At 41.4% G+C, this 22,389-nt stretch overlaps 1 protein-coding gene across 5 annotated transcripts in view; it reads right to left on the reverse strand.

Moving 5' to 3' along the window:
• The window catches only part of alcama (activated leukocyte cell adhesion molecule a), a 342,013-nt gene that overhangs the window by 163,324 nt on the left and 156,300 nt on the right, over positions 1 to 22,389 (reverse strand). The window lies entirely within an intron of this gene.

Raw genomic sequence — 22,389 nt, forward strand, 5'->3', positions numbered from 1 at the left:
AAAAAACACAGAAATAAAAAAGTAGTTCAAGGGCTCAATGTTCATTTAGAAATTGGATGGCAGAGGGGAAGAAACTGTTCCTGAATCACTGAGTGTGTGTCTTCAAGTTTCTGTACCTCCTTCTGTAACAGTGTGAAGAGGGCATGTCTTGGGTGGTGGGGATCCTTAATGATGGACGCCGCCTTCCTAAGGCACTGCAGAATACAGCACGCTGTTCCTCAAATCTGTGTCTGACCTCAGCTCAGCAGTGGAGGCTTAGACAGACATGCCAGTGTGGGCAGAGGAAGTGGAATCAAAATGGCTGGGCACCAGGACAGCCAGCTGGTGTAGCAGACTGAACGAAGCTGCTCGAAGGAGCAGTTCCCCAATTTGTGTCAGGTCTCAACGATGTAGAGGAGGCTACACTGGGAGCTCAGGATGTAATAAGGAACACCAATGGATAAACGCGGACAGCCTTACCTCGAGGGACTATATGGGCTCTGAATGGCTGTGAGGGAGTTAGCATTTGTGCAGATGTACCATTTAGAACAACTGAGGGATAGGTGTCGGGTGGGGTGCTGGCAGAGGTGGATGAGCAGATAAGGAAGTCACAGAGTAATCACTGCAGAAAGCTGAGAGGGGACGGGAGCCTCTGTTAAACTGTCTGCTTCAGTTGGTAAGCATCTATTAAAGGTTGGACACTCAGGTCTAACTGGATTTATACAAAGAACACAGTGTAATTGTGCAAGTGTAGATAATAATTAAAGCGGCAGTTGGAATGTAGAACACGGTGAGAACATATCTGGTGCACTAGGAGATATTTGTTTACTCATGTAAGCAATGGTGCATATATCTCAGATCTAGTGCAGCAAAAGTTCACTGCATTGATTCCCAATCTGAGAGTTGTGCTGTGTTGAGAGATAGATGCACTGAATTCAGATGAAAGATAGAGAAATACACTGAATACATGTAAAATCTGAGAGGCCTTGGAAGTGTAAATGTTGTGAAAATGTTTCCATAGGGTGGAGTCAGGAGTTAGTGACTTCATCTCAGGACAAAGCAAAATCATTTAACTCTGAAGAGAAGGGATTTCTAATCTTTGAGGCATGTCTATCCCAGAGAGCCATGGATGCAGAGTCACTAACAGGATTGAGGGCTGAAATAGTTCACTGGATTATAATGGCATTAACAGCTATTGGGAGTACAGGTATACAAGAAAGTGGGGCTGAAGCAAAAGACCAGAGCAACCATTGTTTTACAGAACTGGCAAAGCAGTTTGGAGGGACAAGATAGTGGTTCACTTTGATTCTTAACTTCACTACATGGTGACTGGGCCAAAGTCTCTACTTCCTTTTTCTCTGAGCAAATGGATATATGTTTATAACCTGAATTTAACATTATCAGGCAGCTGATATGATGGATACGTAAAGATATGGAGTCTAAGTACGGCAAGCCTCTGAAATGGCCATTAGGCATCACTTGTAGTTTGCAGACGGCAAGCAAGGAAACCGAATTAACTTTCTTGGTAGATAAGTGGGGAAAACAGATTCAAAAAGCCACTGATGTAGAAAGAAACAATAAGATACAGGAGTATAAGGAATGAAAGAGCAGGGTATGGTACTGATGAGATTGCTCTGATGAGAGTCACCATCAATTTAATTTACCAATAGCCTTCTGCATCATAATAAATAAGAATATTACAGCTGTTTGCAGTTACATTCCTCCATTTTACTCATACAGAATTGCCTCTGTAGAAAGCCGTTGTTACCATGTAGGGACATACCTACAGGAAAACTCTAAAAGATAATTTTGGGACCTTAATCTTTTAACCAGTCAAGCAAACAGTAAGATTGACATGATCACAAACTTCCCCTAGATGTTATTTTTACAATGCCATGTAAGACCAGGCAGTTGTAAAAATAAGTAACACCTTGTGAATTACTTTTTACAGTTGACTCTGCAACAGGGGCAAATATATTGACTGAAGTGCTTTGCAATGCTTTGACAGAAGTATCATTGTTCACTAATTTATTTTTTCGAGAGATAATTAAAATGATCTTAATATGTTGCTGCATGCCACACAGCTTTCCAACCTGTTGATCAAAACGGGAAAAAATGTTTTTTCCATAATCTATATTTATGTAGCTCAGACTGAATGAAAGAATCAGTTTGGTTTTGCCCAGAAAGATAGATGAGATGGAACTTATGATGACCATAGAGGCTGAACCCATGTTGCACACATTCTTCTGATGTGTCTCCGAGCGGATCAGACAGTGGTGGCAGGATAGTTCTGGAGGTGGTATTACCAGATATCAGAAGAGGTGGGGTGGAGAGAGTATAATGGAGGCATGGATAATCAGAAGTTGTAAATTTGGAGGTGGACGGGTGCAGGGGGTGCAGTGAAGGAGCTGAAATGATTTAAGATTGGGGAGGCAGCTAGGCTACTGCTGGTACGGGTAGCTGGAAGAGGGAAAGTTAGGAGGAGAGAGAAGAGTTAGGGATTAGGCCATAAGATATAGGAGCAGAATTAGACCATATGGCCCATCGAGACTGCTCTGTCATTTCATCATGGCTGATCCAACTTTCCTTTCAATCCCAATCTTCCTGCCTTCTCCCCGTATCCCTTCATGCCCTGACTAATCAAGAATCTATCAACCTCTGCCTTAAATATACATAAAGTCTTGACCTCCACAGCTGCCTGTGGCAAAGAATTCCACAGATTCGCCACTCTCTGTTCTAAAAGAATGGCTCTCTACTCTGAGGCTGTGTCCTCTGATCTCAGACACTCCCACCATAGGAAACATCCTCTCCACATCCACTCTGTCAAGGCCTTTCACCATTCAATAGGTTTCAATGAGGCCACCACTCATTCCTCTGAGTTCTAGTCAATATAGACCCAGAGCCATCAAACCATCAGTCCGGGAATCATTTTTGTGAACCTCCCTTGAACTCTTTCCAGTTTCAGCATATCCTTTCTAAAATAAGGGGCCGAAACCTGCTCACAATATTCCCAGTGAGGTCTCACCAGTGCTTTATAAAATCTCAACATCACATCCTTGCTTTCATATACTAGTCCTCTTGAAATGAATGCTAACATTGCATTTACCTTCCTCACCACAGACTCAACCTGCAAAATTACCTTTGGGGAATTCTGCACAAGGACTCCAAAGACCCTCTGTGCCTCAATTTTTTCTCTCCATTTCATTTCTTTTACCAATGTGCCTGACCATGCATTTCCCAACACTGCATCCCATCTGCCATTTCTTTGCCCATTCTCCTAATCTGTCAAAGTCCTTCTGCAGCCTACTTCCTCAAAACTAGCTGCCCCTCTACCTATCTTCATATCATCTGCAAATAGCAACAAAGCCACCAATTCTGTTATCCAAATCATTAACATATAATGTAAAAAGAATCAATCCCAACTCAGACCTCTGTGAAACACCTCTAGTCACCAGCAGCCAACCAGAAAAGGCTCACTTTATTCCCACTCTTTGCCTCCTACAGATCAGCCACTGTTTTATCCCTGCCGTATAATCAGTTTGACTGAAGATGAGGAGAATGGGGTTTAGTGGGGGGTGATGAGCTGGGAAGATGTTTGGACTTCATAAATTTAAGACTTACTAAGCCTTTTGTATACAATGTTAGACATGGCTCAGTTAATTTAATAGAACGTAGGAACAATACAGCGCAGTGCAGACACTTGAACACAATATTGTGCTGACCTTTTGACCTGTTCTATGATGCTTACCTTCTACACAGCTCATAACACTCCTTTTTTTCCTAATCCATGCCTATCCCAGAATCTCTGAAATGTCCCTAACGTACCAGAGTCCACCCCACCCCGAATTATTAAATGTCCCTAACGTAGCAGTCTGCACCCCCACCCCAAGATTATTAAATGTCCCTAACGTACCAGTGTCCACCCCACCCCGAATTATTAATGTCCCTAACGTACCAGTCTGCACCCCACTCCCAGCAGTGGGGAGTCAGTGGCAGACCCGGCAGTCCTTGGTAGCTGAGCACTTCTTTCAAGAGCTACACTTAGTGGAAGGAGAGTGTCTCTAAACATGCTGTACAGAACACCATTCATACTCAGGTGAAGTCAACTGATGCTGCAGCACCTTGGTGAAGAAAGAATCTAACCACGAGACGTGCTACAGAACATCTTTGTCCTACAAGGCCAGCTGTGGCAGGAGTTTGGAAGTAACCTCTTGAGAAGTGGATGGCTGTTTGAAGATACTGAAATCCTTTGAGTAGAAAGGAAGCACTTTTGTCATCACTAAGGGCAGAGGAGGTGTGGTAAACTATGAATACCTGTCTGGACACGCCCCTCTGCTGACTGCTCCTGTGGCTCCTCCCACAGGCCCCTGTATAGAGGCGATTGGGGCACTGCTCCTCCCTCAGTCCCCGAGATGTCATGCTCCCTTTTGCTGCTAATAAAAGCCTATCGTTCACTTCCTGTCTCCGAGAGTTATTGATGGTGCATCAGGAGGCTCACCTCGCCCTTGAGAAAACCAGGAACAAGAGTAAGTGAAGAGCAATACAGCCCATCTCTGGAAAGCCAGGAACAGCATCACAAAGAGTATTACAAGCTAACTCCAGAAATCTGAGAACACACTGCCATGAGCAAAACAGCCCCAGCAGACCCCATTAACACCAAGAAGCTGAAAAGGGACTACATAACCTCAAAACGGCAGCTTTAGAAACCTGATGGCAGAGGGGAAGAAGCTGTTTCTGAAGTGCAGAATGAGGGGTGTGGGTTGTCACACTCTGGTACCCCCCCTCCCCGCCCCGATGGTGGCAATGAGAAGAGGGCATTTCCCGGATGGTGAAGGTCCCTAGTGGTGAATGCCACCTTCCTGAGGCATCAGTTTGGAAGACGTCCCTGATGGTGGGGAGGCTCGTGCCCATGATATTGCTGACTGAGTTTACAACCCTCTGCTGGATGATAAAGCTCTTCTTTGATTTCTCAATGCAGCGATGGGAAACAATCAAAGAAAATATTTAAGAAATTCTTCAATCTCAAACAGATTCAAAAATCAAGAGAATCAAGGGGAAATGCACTAACTCCAGGGAAGAATGTAGAATCCCCTCCTTCTGTGGTCGATGGGAGAGAATGTTGAGAACCTAGCCCCCACCCCCAAAAAAGTAAAGGGCCACTAAATCTTGCTCATCTCAAAATTCTCAACATTTCAAATTCTCAAAGATTATCTTCCACACCAGTTTCCACTTCATGGAGCCATTTTGCCTGAGAACACTCACTGTCATTCAACTACGACAAAATACCCAACCCCTGCAGAGCACCTTACCTAGATGAAACCCTTTGATCACAAATCAATAATTCAATGGTCTTCAAGAAATGAAATGAAGCCCTGGAGGAAAAGGAGACAGAGAACCCTTTGGGGTGGTTTTCCAAGCAAACCGTCAAAATCATTTGTCAGAATGCCTCGTCACTGAAGCTTTTAAACAAACACCAAAACCTTGCTTGATTGATGATGAGAAAAGTCCCCTTCATCAGATGCTCCATGGATAATTAGAATATTAAACACACTACATACCGTTCTCCTAATGGGTGCACAAGAAATGAGACCCTAATGAATCTTACGTTGGAAAGCATCTTTGTTAGGTTGGTCTGGAAATGGTTAGACCATGAGGCAAAGGAGCAGAATTAGGTCATTCAGCCCATCAAGTCTGCTCCGTCATTCCATCATGGCTGATTTATTATCCCTCTCAACCCCTTTTTCCTGCTACCCCCATAACATTTGATGCCCGGAATAATCAAGAACCTCCACCTTAAATATACCCAATGACTTGGCCCGTAAACCAACTGTAGCAATGAATTCCACAGATTCACCACCCATTGTCTAAAGAATTTTTTTCTTCATCTCTGTTCTAAATTCATATACCTCTATTCTGTGGCTGTGCCTTCTGGACCACCACTATAGGAAACATCATCTCCACATTCACTGTATCTAGGCCTTTCAATACAATACGAGGTTCCCTCCTCATTCTTTTAAACTTCTGTGAGTATTGTACAGGCCAGAGCCATCAAACACTCCTCATATGTTAACTCTTTCATTCCTGGGATCATTGTCTGGACCCTCTCTAATGCCAGCACATCTTCTCTTAGATAAGGGACCCAAAACTGTTCACAATACTCCAGGTGTGGTCAGACTACTGCCTTATAAAGCCTCAATATCATATCCTTGCTTTTGTATTCTAGTCCTCTTGAAATGAATGCTAACACTGCATTTACCGTTTGTACCACCGACACAACCTGCAAGTTGACCTTTAGGGCATCCTGCACAAAAATTCTCAAGTCCCTTTGCACCTCTGAGCGTGGAATTTACTCCCCATTTAGGAAATAGTCTATGCCTTTATTCCTTCAATGACCAAAAACTTCCCTGTACTGTATTCCACCTGCTACTTGTTTGCTCATTCTCCCAATCTGTCCAAGTACGTTGTAGACTCCGTTTCCTCAACACTACCTGCCCCTCCACCTGCCTTTGTCTCATCTGTAAACTTGGCCATAAAGCCATCAATTCCATTATTCAAATCATTGACATTTAATGTGAAAAAAAAGCAGGCCCAACACCGACCCTTGTGGCACACCACTAGTCACCGGCCACCAACCATGGAAGGCCACCAACCCCCTATTTTCCGCTCTGTGCCTCCTGTCAGTCAGCCTAACTTCTAACCATGCTAGTATCTTTTCTGTGATACTATGATCTCACCTTGCTAAGAAGCCTCATATGCAGCATCATGTCAAAGGCCTTCTGAAAATCAAAATAATTAATGTCCACTGACTCTCCTTTGTCTATTCTGCCTGTTAAAAATTCCAACAGATTTGTCAGGCAAGATTTCCCCTTTAGGAAATCATGGCGATTTTGGCCTAATTTCTGGTGTACCTCCAAGAACCATGAAACCTCATCCTTAATAATAGACTCCAACATCTTTTCAACTACTTAAGTGAGGCTAATTAGCCTGTAATTTCCCTACTTTTGCCTCCCTACCTTGTTAAGGAGTGGAGTGACATTTGCAATTTTCTGGTCTCCGGAACCATTCCAGAATCTAGTGGTTCTTGAAAAGTCATTACTAGTGTCTCCATGATCTCTTCAATCACCTCTTTGAGAACACTGGTGTAGTCCGTCTTGTCCAAGTGATTTTTCTACCTTCCCAAGCACCTTCTCCTTAGTAAGAGCAACTATATTCACTTCTGCTCTCTGGCACTCTTGTGCTTTTGGCATTCTGTTAGCATCTTCCACAGTGAAGGCTGAAGCAAAATACTTAAAAAAGTTTGTCTGCCATTTCTTTGTCTCCCATTACTACATCTCCAGTGTTATTTTCTAACGGTCCAATATTCACTCGTGTCTCATTTCTTGTTTATGTAAAACTTTTTGTATCCTCATTTATATTGGCTAGCTTACCTTCATATATCATCTTTAGTCTCTTTATGGTTTTCTAAATTTCTTTCCATTGGTTTTTAAAAGCTTCCCATTCCTCAAACTTCACACTAAGTTTTGCTATATTGTATGCCCTCTCTTTTGCTTTTCTGCTGTCATTGACTTCCCTTTTCAGCCACAGTTGCCTCATCCTCCCTTTAGAATACTTCTTCATCTTTGGGATGTATATATCCTGCGCCTTCCATATTGTTCCCAGAAACTTCAGCCATTGCTGTTCTGCTGTCATCCCTGCTAGTGTCCCCTTCCAATCATCTTTGGGGCTAGCTCCTCTCTCCTGCCTCTGTAATTCCCTTTATTCCACTTTGATACTGATATATCCAACTTTAGCTTTCCCTTCTCAAACTGCTGTGTTGATTCTATCATATTCTGATCACTGCCTCCTATGGGTTCCTTTATCTTGAGCTCCTAATCAAATCTGGGTAATTACATAACACCTAATCTAGAATTGCTGTTCCCCTAATGGGTTTAACCAAAAGCTGCTCTAAAAAGCTATCTCATTGGCATCCAACAAATTCCCTCTTTTGGGATCCAGGACCAACCTGATTTTTCCAATCCACCTGCACTGAAATCCCCGATGGCTATTGCAATATTGCCTTTTTTATATGCCTTTTCTATCCCCTGTTGTAATTTGTAGACAATATCCTGACTATGTTTGGAGGCCTGTATATAAGTCCTATCAGGGTCTTTTTACACTTGCAGTTTATAGACAATAGACAATAGGTGCAGAAGTAGACCATTTGGCCCGTCGAGCCTGCACCACCATTTTGAGATCATGGCTGATCATCTACTATCAATACCCGGTTCCTGCCTTGTCCCCATATCCCTTGATTCCCCGATCCATAAGATACCTATCTAGCTCCTTCTTGAAAGCATCCAGAGAATTGGCCTCCACTATCTTCCAAAGCAGTGCATTCCAGACCCCCCACAACTCCCTGGGAGAAGAAGTTTTTCCTTAACTCTGTCCTAAATGACCTACCCTTTATTCTCAAACCATGCCCTCTGGTACTGAACTCTCCCAGCATCTGGAACATATTTCCTGCCTCTATCTTGTCCAATCCCTTAATAATCTTATATGTTTCGATCAGATCCCCTCTCAATCTCCTTAATTCCAGGGTGTACAAGCCCAGTCTCTCTAACGTCTCTGCGTAAGACAGTCCGGACATCCCAGGAATTAACCTTGTGAATCTACGCTGCACTTCCTCTACAACCAGGATGTCCTTCCTTAAGCCTGGAGACCAAAACTGTACACAATAATCCAAGTGTGGTCTCACCAAGGCCCTGTACAAATGCAAGAGGATTTCCTTGCTCTTGAACTCAATTCCCTTTGCAATAAAGGCCAACATTCCATTAGCCTTCTTCACTGCCTGCTGCACTTGTTCATTCATCTTCAGTGACTGATGAACAAGGACTCCTAGATCTCTTTGTATTTCTCCCTTACCTAACTTTACACCGTTCAGATAATAATCTGCCTTCCTTTTCTTACTCCCAAAGTGGATAACCTCACAGTTATTCACATTAAACATCATCTGCCAAGTATCTGCCCACTCACCCAGCCTATCCAAATCACCCTGAATTCTCCTAACATCCTCATCACATGTCACACTGCCACCCAGCTTAGTATCATCAGCAAACTTGCTGATGTTATTCTCAATGCCTTCATCTGAATCGTTGACGTAAATCGTAAACAGCTGTGGTCCCAATACCGAGCCCTGTGGCACCCCACTAGTCACCACCTGCCATTCCGAGAAACACCCATTCACCGCTACCCTTTGCTTTCTATCTGCCAACCAGTTTTCTATCCATGTCAATGACTTCCCCCCAATGCCATGAGCTTTGATTTTACCCACCAATCTCCTATGTGGGACCTTATCAAATGCCTTCTGAAAATTGAGGTACACTACATCCTCTGGATCTCCCTTGTCTAACACGTTTCTTAACACTACTCACAAGACTTCTACATTTTTCGATTCTATGTAATCTCTTTCAAACAATTTGATTTCATTTTTTTTTTACCTACTGAATCAACCACCCTCTCTGTTTAACACCTTCAAACCTTTATTCATCGCCACTTTGGCCTGTTATACTTTAGCTCGTCCCAATGACTGCAAATTTGTCTTATCATCTGCCTTTCCTTCCTCAGTCTCACTACACACTACATCTAGTTGTATACCAACTGCCCCATCTTCAGCTTATTACTTTGGTTTCCATCCTGTGACAAATTAGCTTAAACCCTCCCCAACTGCTCTAGCAAACCTGCTTGCAAGGATATTGGATTCCTTTGGGCTCAATTGTAACTCATCCTTTTTGTACAGGTCACAGCTTCCCCAGAAGAGATCCCAGTTATCTAGAAATCTGAAACCCAGTCCCCTGCACCAATTCTTCAGCCACACATTCTTCTTCCAGATCATCCTATTCTTCCATCATTAGCACATGACAAAGGAAGCAATCCAGAGATTATTACCCTGGAGGTCCTCCTTTATAGTTTTCTAACTAACTTCCTATATTCTCTCTTCAGGATCTCCTCCCTTTTCCCATCTATTTCATTGGTACAATTTACTTCACTCCTCTCCCTCTTCAAGTTTCACCTATCATCTACCACCTTGTGCTTCTTCCACCCCCCCCCCCCAACCCATTTCTTGCTCTGACCTCATCTTTTTTCCCAGTCTCAGCCCAAAACGTCAACTGTTTACTCCTTAGACGCTGCCTGGCCTGCTGAGTTCCTCCAGCATTTTGTGTGTGTTGCTTGGATTTCCAGCATCTTCAGACTTACTCGTGTTTATACCACAACTTTCAGCTGTTCTCCCTTCCCCATTAGAATGCTGTGGACCCAGTCCAAGACATTCCACACCTTGGCACTTGGGAGACAACATAGCATCAACTGGGTGTCCACATCCACAGAATCTGCTGCCTGCATGATTATGGAATACCCTATCACTACTGCACTCCTCTTCTCTCCCCTGTCCTTTTGAGCCACAGAGATAGAAAGTTACAGTAGATTTTGTTGAGTTTTGGCCAGATCTAGGACCTGGCATTGAACAAGTGGTTGCCAATGTCAGACACTGAAGAAATACTGATTACTGCTGGGACAATGGAGGCAATCTGGTAAATATGGAGTTAAGGTTAAAGTCTGCCCTACTAAGTTAAAGTTAAGGGCCGTTGCTTAAGCCGGTTTCCGTGGCATGAAGCGACAGAGAGAACTAGACTCCCCCTCAGATAGGATGCCAGTCTATTGCGAGGTTAACCCCCAGAATTTTTCCGGTACCCATTTTTAGCTGGGTGGACTGGAGCAATGTGTGGTTAGGTGCGTTGCTCAAGGACACAACACACCACCTTGGCTGCGGCTCGAACTCGTGACCTTCAGATCGCTAGTCCAATGCCTTAACCACTTGGCCACGCGCCACACACAGGTAAATATGAAAGCCACTAGTATTTGGAGGGCAAAAAAAAAATTCACCTGTATTTTAAAAGGTTGTCAACAGACTGGCACGCACAAAAGTCCAGGATTCTCCGCTTCGGTTTGCACTGAAGCTGAGTGCAATGGCTGCAGGGGTTCTCAGGGAAAGGGCCACATTCTAGGACCCTTCTATCAGTGCATACTTACTAATTGGATTCTGCATTCAGTCCCATGGCACAGGATTTCATCGAAACAACCTCATTGTTGTAAAATCTATCTACTTCATCAGAGTGCTCTGTGATATGTCATTCTACTCCACACAAATAGGATGGTGATGCAGATAGCACAGAGTCAATGACCTGGGTTCCATCCTGAGTGTGAGTGCTGCCTCTGCACTGTTTGCCGTCTTTTCTTGTGAATGCAATGATTTCCTCTGAGTGATCCAGTTGCCTCCAGTTTCCCAATGCTGTATGGGTTAACGCACCTCTGCAAGTTGCCCTAGACAGTAGGTAAATTAGAGTTGATTGAGAAGCAGGGAGAATAAAATGGGACTTGATAGGATTAGCATAATTAGGTGTGTGATTTGGATTGAGACTACCTCCAATGCTGTTTAGATTTATTACTCTATCTGCAACTGAGCACACACTGTACTGTGGATGGCTCTTTATTTGTTCTCCAAAACAGCCAAACCAGCAGGTCAGATGAAGAGCAGTTAAAGATGGGTAATAAATAGAGGGCTCGCCAGCTACACTTGCATTCCAGAAATAAAAGTGTGAGCTCATATAAATTTCTCTTGGAAAAGTAAGGCAAAAATCAATGGGGGAAATGAAGATTGATTTGGAGCTGGCAGCAGAGAAGACTGACCTAATAGAAATAGTCTGACCAATTCAGAAGAATCTATAGCAGGCATTATATAGAGACAGACTTTAAAGTGACATTGCAAATATTTACTATAGTTGCAAAACCCACATTCATAGATCGCCTTTCATGTCATAGCTTGCAGAAGCAAGGTTTGTGAGCCTTCCGAAACTGAAGATTGGCTCTGAGATGGTTTATTTCTGTTACTTTTACTTTAATATTCTGTTTTGCCTATAGCGCTGATTCCAGTTAATAATAACATGCAGGTTTTGTGCAGATAAATAAATTTTGTTGGAATTTATCAAGGTTATAGTGCAGTAAAACCTGGTAATCATAAATATTTGATAGGTAACCACACTAAAAAATAATAAGCTTCATGTTGCTCTATTCTGGCTGTCATTTGAGTTTAGGAAAAGTACATCAGGAAATATCTTAACTATGTTGATCAATGCATCTTATTACAATATTAAATTTCATCCAAATGAGATACCAGGTGCTTGGGACTGGTTGCACAGTGGTAACACTTCTTGAAAAATTAAAAGGAAGGACACTAAACTAAACAATGCTGCATATATTTCATGCACTGTTAAATCATGTGCTCAAATTATATTGGTAACAGAAAGGTAAATGAATCTTGGATGACAGACAGTTCATTTTGGCAGCAACATCTCTAGCTCCATCATGCTGAGCACTGGTGCCCCAGGGCTGTGCGCTCAGCCCACTGCTGATCACACTGCTAGATCCAGCTCAGACCACATCAGTAAGTTTACTGATTACAGCAGTGGTTGGCCTCATCTGCAACAATGAAGTGTCAGCATACAAGGATGCAGTAGAGCGACTTGTGGACTGCAGCGAACAAAACAACTTGAGCCTCAACGTGGACAAGGCTAAAGAGATGATTGTGGCTGATTACTCCTCACTGCACATAAACGGCTCCTCTGTGAAGAGAATTAGGAGCATCACGTTTCTTAGAGTGCACGTCACGGATGATCTCAGCCGGTCTAGAATACCACCCCTCTAGTCAAGGAAGCACAGCAGCGCTTCCACTTCTCAAAGGTATGGGAATTGCAAAGCATCTGACCATAAGCCCCTGCAACAGATTGTGAGAGCTGCTGAGAGAATCATTGAGGCTCTATTTCCCCCCCCCCCCATTCTGGACATATACCAGAAGCACTGTATTTATAGAGCTTCATCAAGGGCCCCTCCCATGCGTCCCACAATCTCTTTGACCTCCTACCCTCAAGCAGAAGGTACCGTGGCATAAGAGCAAGGACTGTTAGGCTGTGGAACAGCTACTTCCCTCCCAGGCTATGAGACTTCTGAACATCCCAGTACACGTTACTTCTGTCAGCACCAGTAGTAATATATTATTGTACATTTAACTATATGGCATACATGCTCTTAATATCAACTTATGCATCTACAGAACTGTTTAAATTATCTGTTAATATTATTGTGTTAATATCATTATGTGCTGTACGTGACATATGTACTGTGTTTTGCACCTTGGTCCTAGACGAGGAATAAAGTTTCATTTAGCTGTGTACATGTGTATGGTTGAATTACAATACACTTGAACTTGAAGGAATGTCTTTTTTAAACATAAATCATAACTGGACAAGGCTTCATGTTCTTCTACTTAATCAAAATGACTGAGATTAAGGGATCCTGTGACAAATTTATTTAAAGGTTCTCCAATCACACTGGCTTAATCAGAGTGAAATGTGGAGAGAAACCCAGGTACTGGGGCTGTGAAATGGTGTATCATGACAGGAAGAAGAGTAATACAGATTCAATGTCAGAGCTCTAAACAGTGTGAAAGAATAGAGACACTCTAGTAAATATGTGCAATAGCTCTTGAAAGTGGATGATCTTGTTGAAAACATGGTTATTAAAATATAAAAGGATCATGGGATTCTAAATAGAAGCATAAAAGTTAAGCATAAAGTGCAAAAATCAGGGAAATTATGCTGAACTTATACAAAATTCTGGTTGGGCCAAAAATGAAATGTTATATCCAATTTTTGCCACCACTCTTTAGGAAAGATATGAATGCCCTAGAGATCCAAAACTGAAAAGATTTATCGGAATAATTACAGGAAAGAAGGATTTTAACTGAGGTTACAATGAAGGGGCTTTAGTTCTTCTCCTTGGAGCAAACAAATGCAAAGATGATTTGATGGGTTGGACCAGTATAGAAAGTGTAAATAAGGAATAATATTAGTGGCTGGCTTAAGGACAATAAGAAGCTTTTGAATTTTTAAGCAGAGAATGCCGGACGAATGAGAGTAAAATATCTTTATTCAAACAGTAATTATGATCTGGACTTCACTCTTTGGATGGTAGAAACAGAATCAAAGCAGTGGTCATCAATTCAAAGGAGAGAATTGCCCTACCAAAAGACAGCATAGACTGTGTAGGTCGAATGACATGAGATTCCAAATCATATTCAGTTAAGTGCTCACATTATGACAGCATGTACTCAATATATACGGTAAGCCTAATGTTGCAGTAAAAAATGATACGTTAAAAGTTCATATGTGAAAACTGCCACTTGGAAGTCTCTAACCTAGGGAAAACATCTGAAAACTTAGGCAATTTGGATCGATTGAAATGCTGGTTTCCTGATTGAAATATACAGTTAATTACAATTCCCAAATATCTTTATCCTTTCCAAGCATAATGAACCTAACAATCATAACAAATGAAAACTGACATAATAGCAACTAGGTAAACAGACCAAAATAAAAGGCACAGAAATAATAGCAGTTATCTCATTTCAGTCCTATACCCCACAAAAGGATTGATCAATATTCTGCCATGGAATCCTACAGCCTTTCCAAAAAAAAAAGTAAATTCATTTGCAACTGTATAGTACAGCCCCTTTTAGACAAATTGTTAGCTCTTAAAAATCCAATTATCCATAATTTCAGGATCATGACATTTGAAGTAAGTGTGTCAAAACTTCTCTCCGGAGATTAACTGATTTAATTTTTCATGAGTATGATAGGATATACAAGCTAAAACTGGAGCCTTTTGAATGTCAAAGTGACAATCTGTTGCTTTATTTACTGTTCCTCCTTAAATAAATGAAGTAATGGTATACTACTTGTTCTTGGAATAGCAAGACTCATTGTCTGCCTTGTCTTTATTTGTACTCATTCCTTAGTCTATGTATATTGATTTGTAGCCATTGCTTCATCTTCTACCTGAACATTTGGGCATGATTATTTTAGAGATGTTGGCGAGGATACCTTGCTAATTACTTGTTTTGTTCAATACTAAACAAGGTGAATTAATTGGGCCTCATAATGTCTTCTATAAGAGCTTCTAATTAGGCTCAGGACCTATACTCCAAATACTTGCACTGGTCCAGGCCAGGGGTTCCCAACCGTTTTCATTCTATAGACTCATACCATTAACCAAGGGGTTTGTGGATCCCAGCTTGGGAATCCCTGATGAAACCTTTCAAAACTTTCATGCATCTCCTGGCTCCGTATTTTCCTTTCAATTAGATTTATGTTTTGGAGTTACAAAACTTAGGAAGGAGTGACAAGGAAGTTTTAAGTGAACCCAAGACACTTATCTAGCTGTTGAAACGCAGCGAGATATTCGAGTTTTTTTTTTAAAGTGAGCACGTGTGTTTCCTCAGAAGGCAAAGAAAGAGATGATCAAGTTAAAGAAAAAGGCAGAAAATGGATGAATTGACAGGTTCATAAACAGTAAGTTCCAGATGATAATAATCATAAATTAAATAAACAGAAATGGCTACCTACATCGAAAAGATGAACATATTCAATTGCACAAGAGATAACTGGATGTTGTATACTGAGCGAATTGGGCAGTATTTTAAAGTGGTTGCCAGTTTTGCTGAGTGCATTAGGCAGAAAAGCATACAGTTGCTTAGAAGTTTAAATGCTCCAACTAAACCTACAAAAATTAGCTTTGCTGATACTGTGAAAGTACTGTGGGAACACTTTAACTGAAACCACTGTTGATTGCAGAACACTTCAGGTTTCATAAGTGGAATTAAAAGGAAGGGTAGTCCATTTCAGCCCAAGTGGCTGAATTGAAAAGAATGTCTGAGCATTATCAGTTCAGTGATAGGCTTAATTTTGCACTGAGAGATTGCTTACTTCGTGGACTCTTACTAGAAAGCATTCAAAAATGGTTCCTAACTGAAGCACAATGCATATTTAAAGCAGCAGTTGAAATCTCTGTATGAATGGAAACAGCAGATAGAGATGCAATTGAGTTTTAGTCAGGAATGAAAGTGAGCGTGAACAAAACTGCAATGACCATGTTGTGTTACCATTGTGGCAGGGATTCAACCACACCAGTGCAGATGTAAAGGTGAAGCTTACAGAAAATGCAACACAGTAGGACACACACAAAGAGCATGCTGGGCAGACAAAACTAAATGGATTATATAGGAAAGAGGAAAAAAAGTCAAGTTGTAAGTTCAAAACTAATCTGCATACTATTGATGAAAAATCTGACAATAATGGGAGTGACACAGGACTGTGTAGCCTTGAGACTTACAGTGTGAAAACTAACATGAGACATGCAATATGTCTTACACCCAGAAATAAATAGTAAATTAATTAAAATGCAATTGGAAACTGGCTCAGCTGTTTCAGTCACTCCACAAAATCAGTTTGAACTGCATTTTAAGGATACTGAACTGCAGCCTGTAGAAATTCAATAAAGAATTAATAATAGAGAAAAGATAACTCCTCTGGGAATGACATTTGTAATAGTGAAATACAACAACCGACAAGTTTCATTGGGCTTTCAGGTGGTAAAAACAGGAGAACCAGCATTGTGGGCACGTGAGTGGCTGAGACAACTACAAACATGATTGGAGATCCACCCATCAATTGCATGGCATGTTCCCTGCAACAGAGTCAACTGACATCGAATTAAGAAAGGTACTGGATGATGCCATAGCAGTATTCAAGGATGGCACTGGAAAACTCAAACATATCAAGTTTTGCAAATCAGTCCAGTTCCGTGGTAAAGTAGCCAGTGAGCCAGATTGCATGAAGGCTGAAGGAATTCTTTCCACGGTTGAGTGGAGCCCATGGCAACTCCAGTGGTCCCAGTAAAAAAAAAGGATGGGTGTATCAGGAATTAAGTTTACCATCAACACAGTACTGAAAGTAGCTCAATACCCTCTGCCCAGCATATCTTTACAATCCTTTCCGCAGGAAAACATTTCAGCAAGGTGGACTTAGCTGCGTGTGTTGCTTGGATTTCCAGCATCTACAGATTTTCTCTTGTTTGTTAGCTGAGGCCACCTACAGTTGCAGATGGTAGAAGAAACAATGTGGTTCTTACTATAAAGACTCACAAAGGGCTTCATCAATATAATAGGCTCATCTTCGGAGCAGCATTTGAATCTACACTCCAGCAGAAAGCGACAGACCAGGTGCTGCAAGTCTGCTGAGGCACTCAGTCCTACATCATTGTTACTGGTAAGGATGACAAGGAAAATCTCCGAAATCACAAAGCAGTGTCAAAAAGATTAGAAGATTTTAGGCTCAGAGCATTTTGCAACAAGTGTGCACTCTTTAAACCAATCATCACTTACTGTGGTCACAAAGATTACACCAGTGCGTTGAGAAAATTCAAGCCCCAAGGCCAAGGGACGTGTTGGATGCCCCAAGGTCAAGGGACATGTCACAAGTTGTAGTCCTTTTTAGGATGTGACAATTACAACAACAGGTTCCTGCAAAACCTGGCTATTTTGCTCCACCCCTTGAACTAAAGGTTGAGAAGAAAGGGCAATGGACAAAGCAGTGTGAGGTGGCTTTCAAAAAGGTGAAGGAAATGGTGATGTCTGAAACCGTACTCAGACAGTATGATCCACATTGTACGGTGAATCTTGCCTGTGATGCCTCTTCTTGTGGAATAGGTGCAGTCAAGTCACATGTTATGAGTGATGAAGGGTAACACCACAATTTATAAATGAAAGAAAGATATTTTCAACTGTAGAGAAAGTGGTGACAGAGACCAGAGGTGGCATCTGTGACAGGATGAAGATCAGATACATGAATGACACAAATGTTTGGTGGTGTCTGTTAAAGAGTGCTTTCAAGGTATATTTTGAAAAGGTACTGTATAAGTGAAGGAGTTGAATAAAATCTGAAATAATGGGATAGTCTAAACGCTGGAAGTACACGATGCAAGACTGGAATGCTGATTGTCGGAACTAATTGAATTCAGTTGTTGAGTCCTGAAATGGTAATTTGCCCCCAAGTTGGACGATGAGGTTCTGTTTATTGAACTTCAGAAAGGTGGAAAAGACAGAGAGGGGGTGAGATGGAGCCATCTGTATTTGTTTTCCCACAATGTACAGGAGACAGTATTATAAAATTTGAATACTGTATACTAAATTGGAACTACAAATGAATCACAGCTTCATTTCTCTTGGGTGATGGGAAAAGAGGAGGAAAGGAGCAAGTGTTGCATCTCCTCAAGTTGTTTTGGAAGGTATTGTGAGGAGGAATGTGGATATATTTGGAGACTGACAGTTTGACTAGAGTGTCACAGAAGGAATGGCCCTTTCAGCATGATTAAAAAGGATAGAGGAGATGATATCACATTGGAGTTGTGGAAATTTTACACAGATCACCTTGAATATAGCAGTGGAGAGGGAGGGCAGGGGACCTTGTATGTAATCAGGGTAGGAGCAAAACAGAGCAGAAAAGCTAAAGTGGAAAGATGCAGTTGACATCACTTAACTGGTGGAGCAGAGGCCAGAGCCGAAGACAAAAAAAGATTTATTTAAAGTAGTAACATGGAAGGTATGGTAATTTTGATACAACAAAGGTGGAGAAAATGGGGCAGTGAAATGTAAGCCTCACAAGACAGATGCAAGGAAGTGTAGTCAAAGTGGCTGAGGAAGTGCATGAGATTGTGGTGGATACTAGTTGCCAATCTATTTCCCAAAATAGTCTACATTCCTCATCTCCTTGCAAATTAAATTTATTGCATTTCTACTCTTTTCCTGGCTTTGAAAGGTCATCAGCCTGAAGTGGCAATTATATTTCTCTCAAGAAACTACCTGACTAGTTAAATATTTCCAGCAGTTTCTATTTTTGTTTCAGATCCCCAGAATCTGCCTCATTTTTGCCTTTGGATGTCTTCCTGTGCTCTTTCCAATGCTGTTTCCTTTCCAATGCACAACTAAGAAAAGTCCTTATCAAGGAATAAATGGTGTCAGTTATTTATTTTATGTAATGAACTATTTGAAATATTATGTTTACACCTATGATCTTTCTAACTTAGCAAATTATCTTAAAATTTGGTGCTGTATGCTTTAGCAGAAAAGTCTTTAAGAAATGTTGGACAGTATTCCAGGTTCAAGTTGAGCAGGAAGGTAAAGGGCAAGTACATTATGATAATTTATGGATTCCTGGCATCATTAGTCAAGTATGTATCTGCTATTAGTATTGCTGTCATCACGCCAAGCAAAATTAAAATGCTCCCTGGCAGTAGCAGTAGGATTCTGTTTAATTCCCTGATACTTAACATGTACAGTCAGGCTGCTCATAAATGAGAGTTATGAAGATTGTACATATGTTGCAATCTTCACTTGCAGGCAACAAACGCTGAGTGTCTTTCATCTCATCTACCACCGGCTGGGGGTGGGGGAAGTAATTCACAATTTTAGTTTGGATCATTTGCACTTAGAGATCCTGTTTAAATAGGCCGACATTTTTTTTACTTTTAGGATCTGAGCCCTGATCAGGTGTAGATATAACCTTCTCTATCAGTAAAAAGATCTAAAGGGATGAACCTTAGGTCTTAAAAACACTGTCCATGACAATCAATTCTTTGACAGAAATGGCATTTGGTCAGAGGAGATTACTGAGTACCTAAGCAAGCAAATGTAACTTCTCTGATTTGAACCATCTTGTATGTTCAGGGTGTGGCACTAAACTCAACAGATCAGAAAGATCAACAGTTCAATTCTTGTTTTTTTTTTCGAAAGAGAACAGTGCTGCGAAGAGTTTCTGATGCAACTGACCAGGAAAGTGAAAAATAAACCATAGTTCCACTGAACATGGTTGTGGTAGAAACCCTGCTTGTAAGCAGCCATGTGTGAGGTAAAGAAGAGACTGGAGTATTAGCTTCCATAGTTGAGAGCTTTTTATCAGTTCAAAACTGACTAGCTGGATAAGGTACTAAAGTAGTTTATGATCACACTGCAGGAAAATGAAACAGTCTTCAGAGAGCAGAAAAAAACAATGAGGCAGTTGCACAGCAAAAAGATAGTGAAACATAGACCGTTCCAGCAGTGTATGGATCTGAGGTCAAAAGTTTCAGGGATGGTGCTAGTACTACCACTTGGAGTGAGTGTAATTAACATAATTAATTCCAAAATTTTAAACAAGTTGCATGTAAAGCACAGTTTATGTAACCATGAACACAAACTTCTAATAGCTCTTAATAACTACAATTATACAAGATACTCGAAATTCTTTTAGGCACATATCACTGCTTTGGTTGGGTTCTTTTCCATTTTGTCTTTATTTTCAGGCAGTCTCATAGATTGATTTATTTCCCTTTCTTATTTTTATGCATCTCCCATTTAATTCATCTCCTTTTCAGCCTTTCATGGCGTTTCCTCCAAGGCATAATTTTAGGGTCTGCCTCCATCAGAAGACTACACCGTCCTTCTCTAGTGGCACCACTGTTCACTGGGAAAACCCATGATCAGGGCTTGGTTTTAATGGTCTCTTTGTTAATGGAGCGATGAGGGTAACAACAATCTAACATGCTACAGAAAGGTAAGCTTTATTTGTCACATGTACAGTGAAACGCATCCTTTGCCAATGACCAACACAGTGCACAAACGTGCTGGAGGCAGCCTGCATGTGTTGCTCCGCTTCTGAAGCCAACACAGCATGTCCTCAACTTACCTACCAGAACCCTCAAAGGAAACCAATGCAGCCTCCAGGCGAATGTATAAACTCCTCACAGACAGTGGCTGGAAACTCTGATCATCGATCACTGGTGCTATAAAGCACCCCACTGACCATTTGAGGAGAACAGGAATCATGATTCCTTAAACTTCCCTTATTATCTCAAATTCTTTCTTTTGTCTGTGGCAGTTCATGTCTTCCCCTTTGTTTTGCACCATCTTCCGGACATAGACAGCTGAGGACAAGTACTGTTTTCAGCACTCCTCTATTTCTTGAGTCCACATTAGTTGTAAACCAGTTTTTCCACCGCCAGGACCTGGCCCAACACAAACCAGAAGAAGAGCGGCTCACATTCCTGTTGGGTAGTCTACAACTCAATGGTAGGAGCACTGTTTTCTAATTTCTAACATCTGCGTTTCCATCTCTCTTTCTCTCTCCTTCCAATCAATCTTTGATCCTCCCATTTCTAGTCCCTTTCCCATTCCCCAGCATTCCCCTTCCCTCCTGATTCTATCCACATACTACCCCATTGAATCCACTCCCTCATCTGGTTCTATCAGTCTTTTATCTTGCCCTTAGGTTCCCATAATTGTTTTCCATATTTATTAGATTCCAGCACTGTTAGCGTTTTTGTCCTACATCACCGTCCAGCAGCTATCTGCACATTTACACTCCCATCCCTCCGCCTGGATATATCTAACTTTTAATTTGGTCTGCTTCCACCTATCATGATATTGTTAGCATCCCAGCTCCAGCCCTCATTCACTGGCTCCATCTGCCCTCTATCCTACAACTGTCCCCAGTTCATGTCTTTGCTATTGGCCCACATTCACGCCTCTCTTTTTAATACTGGCCATCCTCCATCCCCACTTCCTGCTCTGATGCATAGGGTTGACCCAAAACATTTATAATTTTTTCCCTGACCGATACTCATCAACTTGCAGAGTTCCTCCTGCAGTTTTTTTTTTTTTGTTTCTGTCTGCTTCTCTGCTCTTTACCCCCTCCCCATAAGTGCAAAATGTATTCTAATCCAAGATTTTTACCTCTCTCTGGATTAGGCACACTTGATTATATACTTTCATATCAACACTGTGAACTCACAGCACGCAAGATTAGTGGCACATCTAGACTTTGCATCTTTCACTTCAGACTGGCCCACAAATATTACACATGGTACACAGCAATCCAGTATAGGTTCTATTTCATCACTGAAATTGCTCCCATTTCATCCTCAGATTGTAAGTCAACTTTGAGAGCCAGGATTTCTAATAATATATAGCATCCTTGAAGATTTCTTTGAAGTCTGGCAATGCCATTATTTTTTGTGAAGGGTGTTCTAAAATCACTGTGTGGTTTGCCTGCCTTTTAAAAATTCTCTGTTTGAAAACCTCTCAGCTGTAGGGACTTCATTTTAACTTGGTGCATCAAGTTATGACTTTGCCTGGGCTACACCCCACATCATTGGAAACCCTCTACTCAGTTTATTACTGCTAGGTACTATCAGAAAGATTAAATAGCTTCACCATTGACTCTATCTCACTATTGATGTAAGGCTTTTCTTCTTGTTCCTTAAAGTTATTACTATTACTTATATTTACAGAAATAAACTTTCATTTTGCTGAAATGCTATTTCACAAATTCTATATTTTGTTTTCTTTTTCAGGTAGTTACTGCTTTCTGTAGCAGGCTTGAAGGTGCAATTATATACTAGATTACTCTGTGCCATTTGAACCTACCTTACTACTGCTCTATTTTTATGGAA

The sequence above is a fragment of the Hypanus sabinus genome, chromosome 4, assembly GCF_030144855.1.
Source record: "Hypanus sabinus isolate sHypSab1 chromosome 4, sHypSab1.hap1, whole genome shotgun sequence".
In the NCBI taxonomy this organism is placed as follows: Eukaryota; Metazoa; Chordata; class Chondrichthyes; order Myliobatiformes; family Dasyatidae; genus Hypanus; species Hypanus sabinus.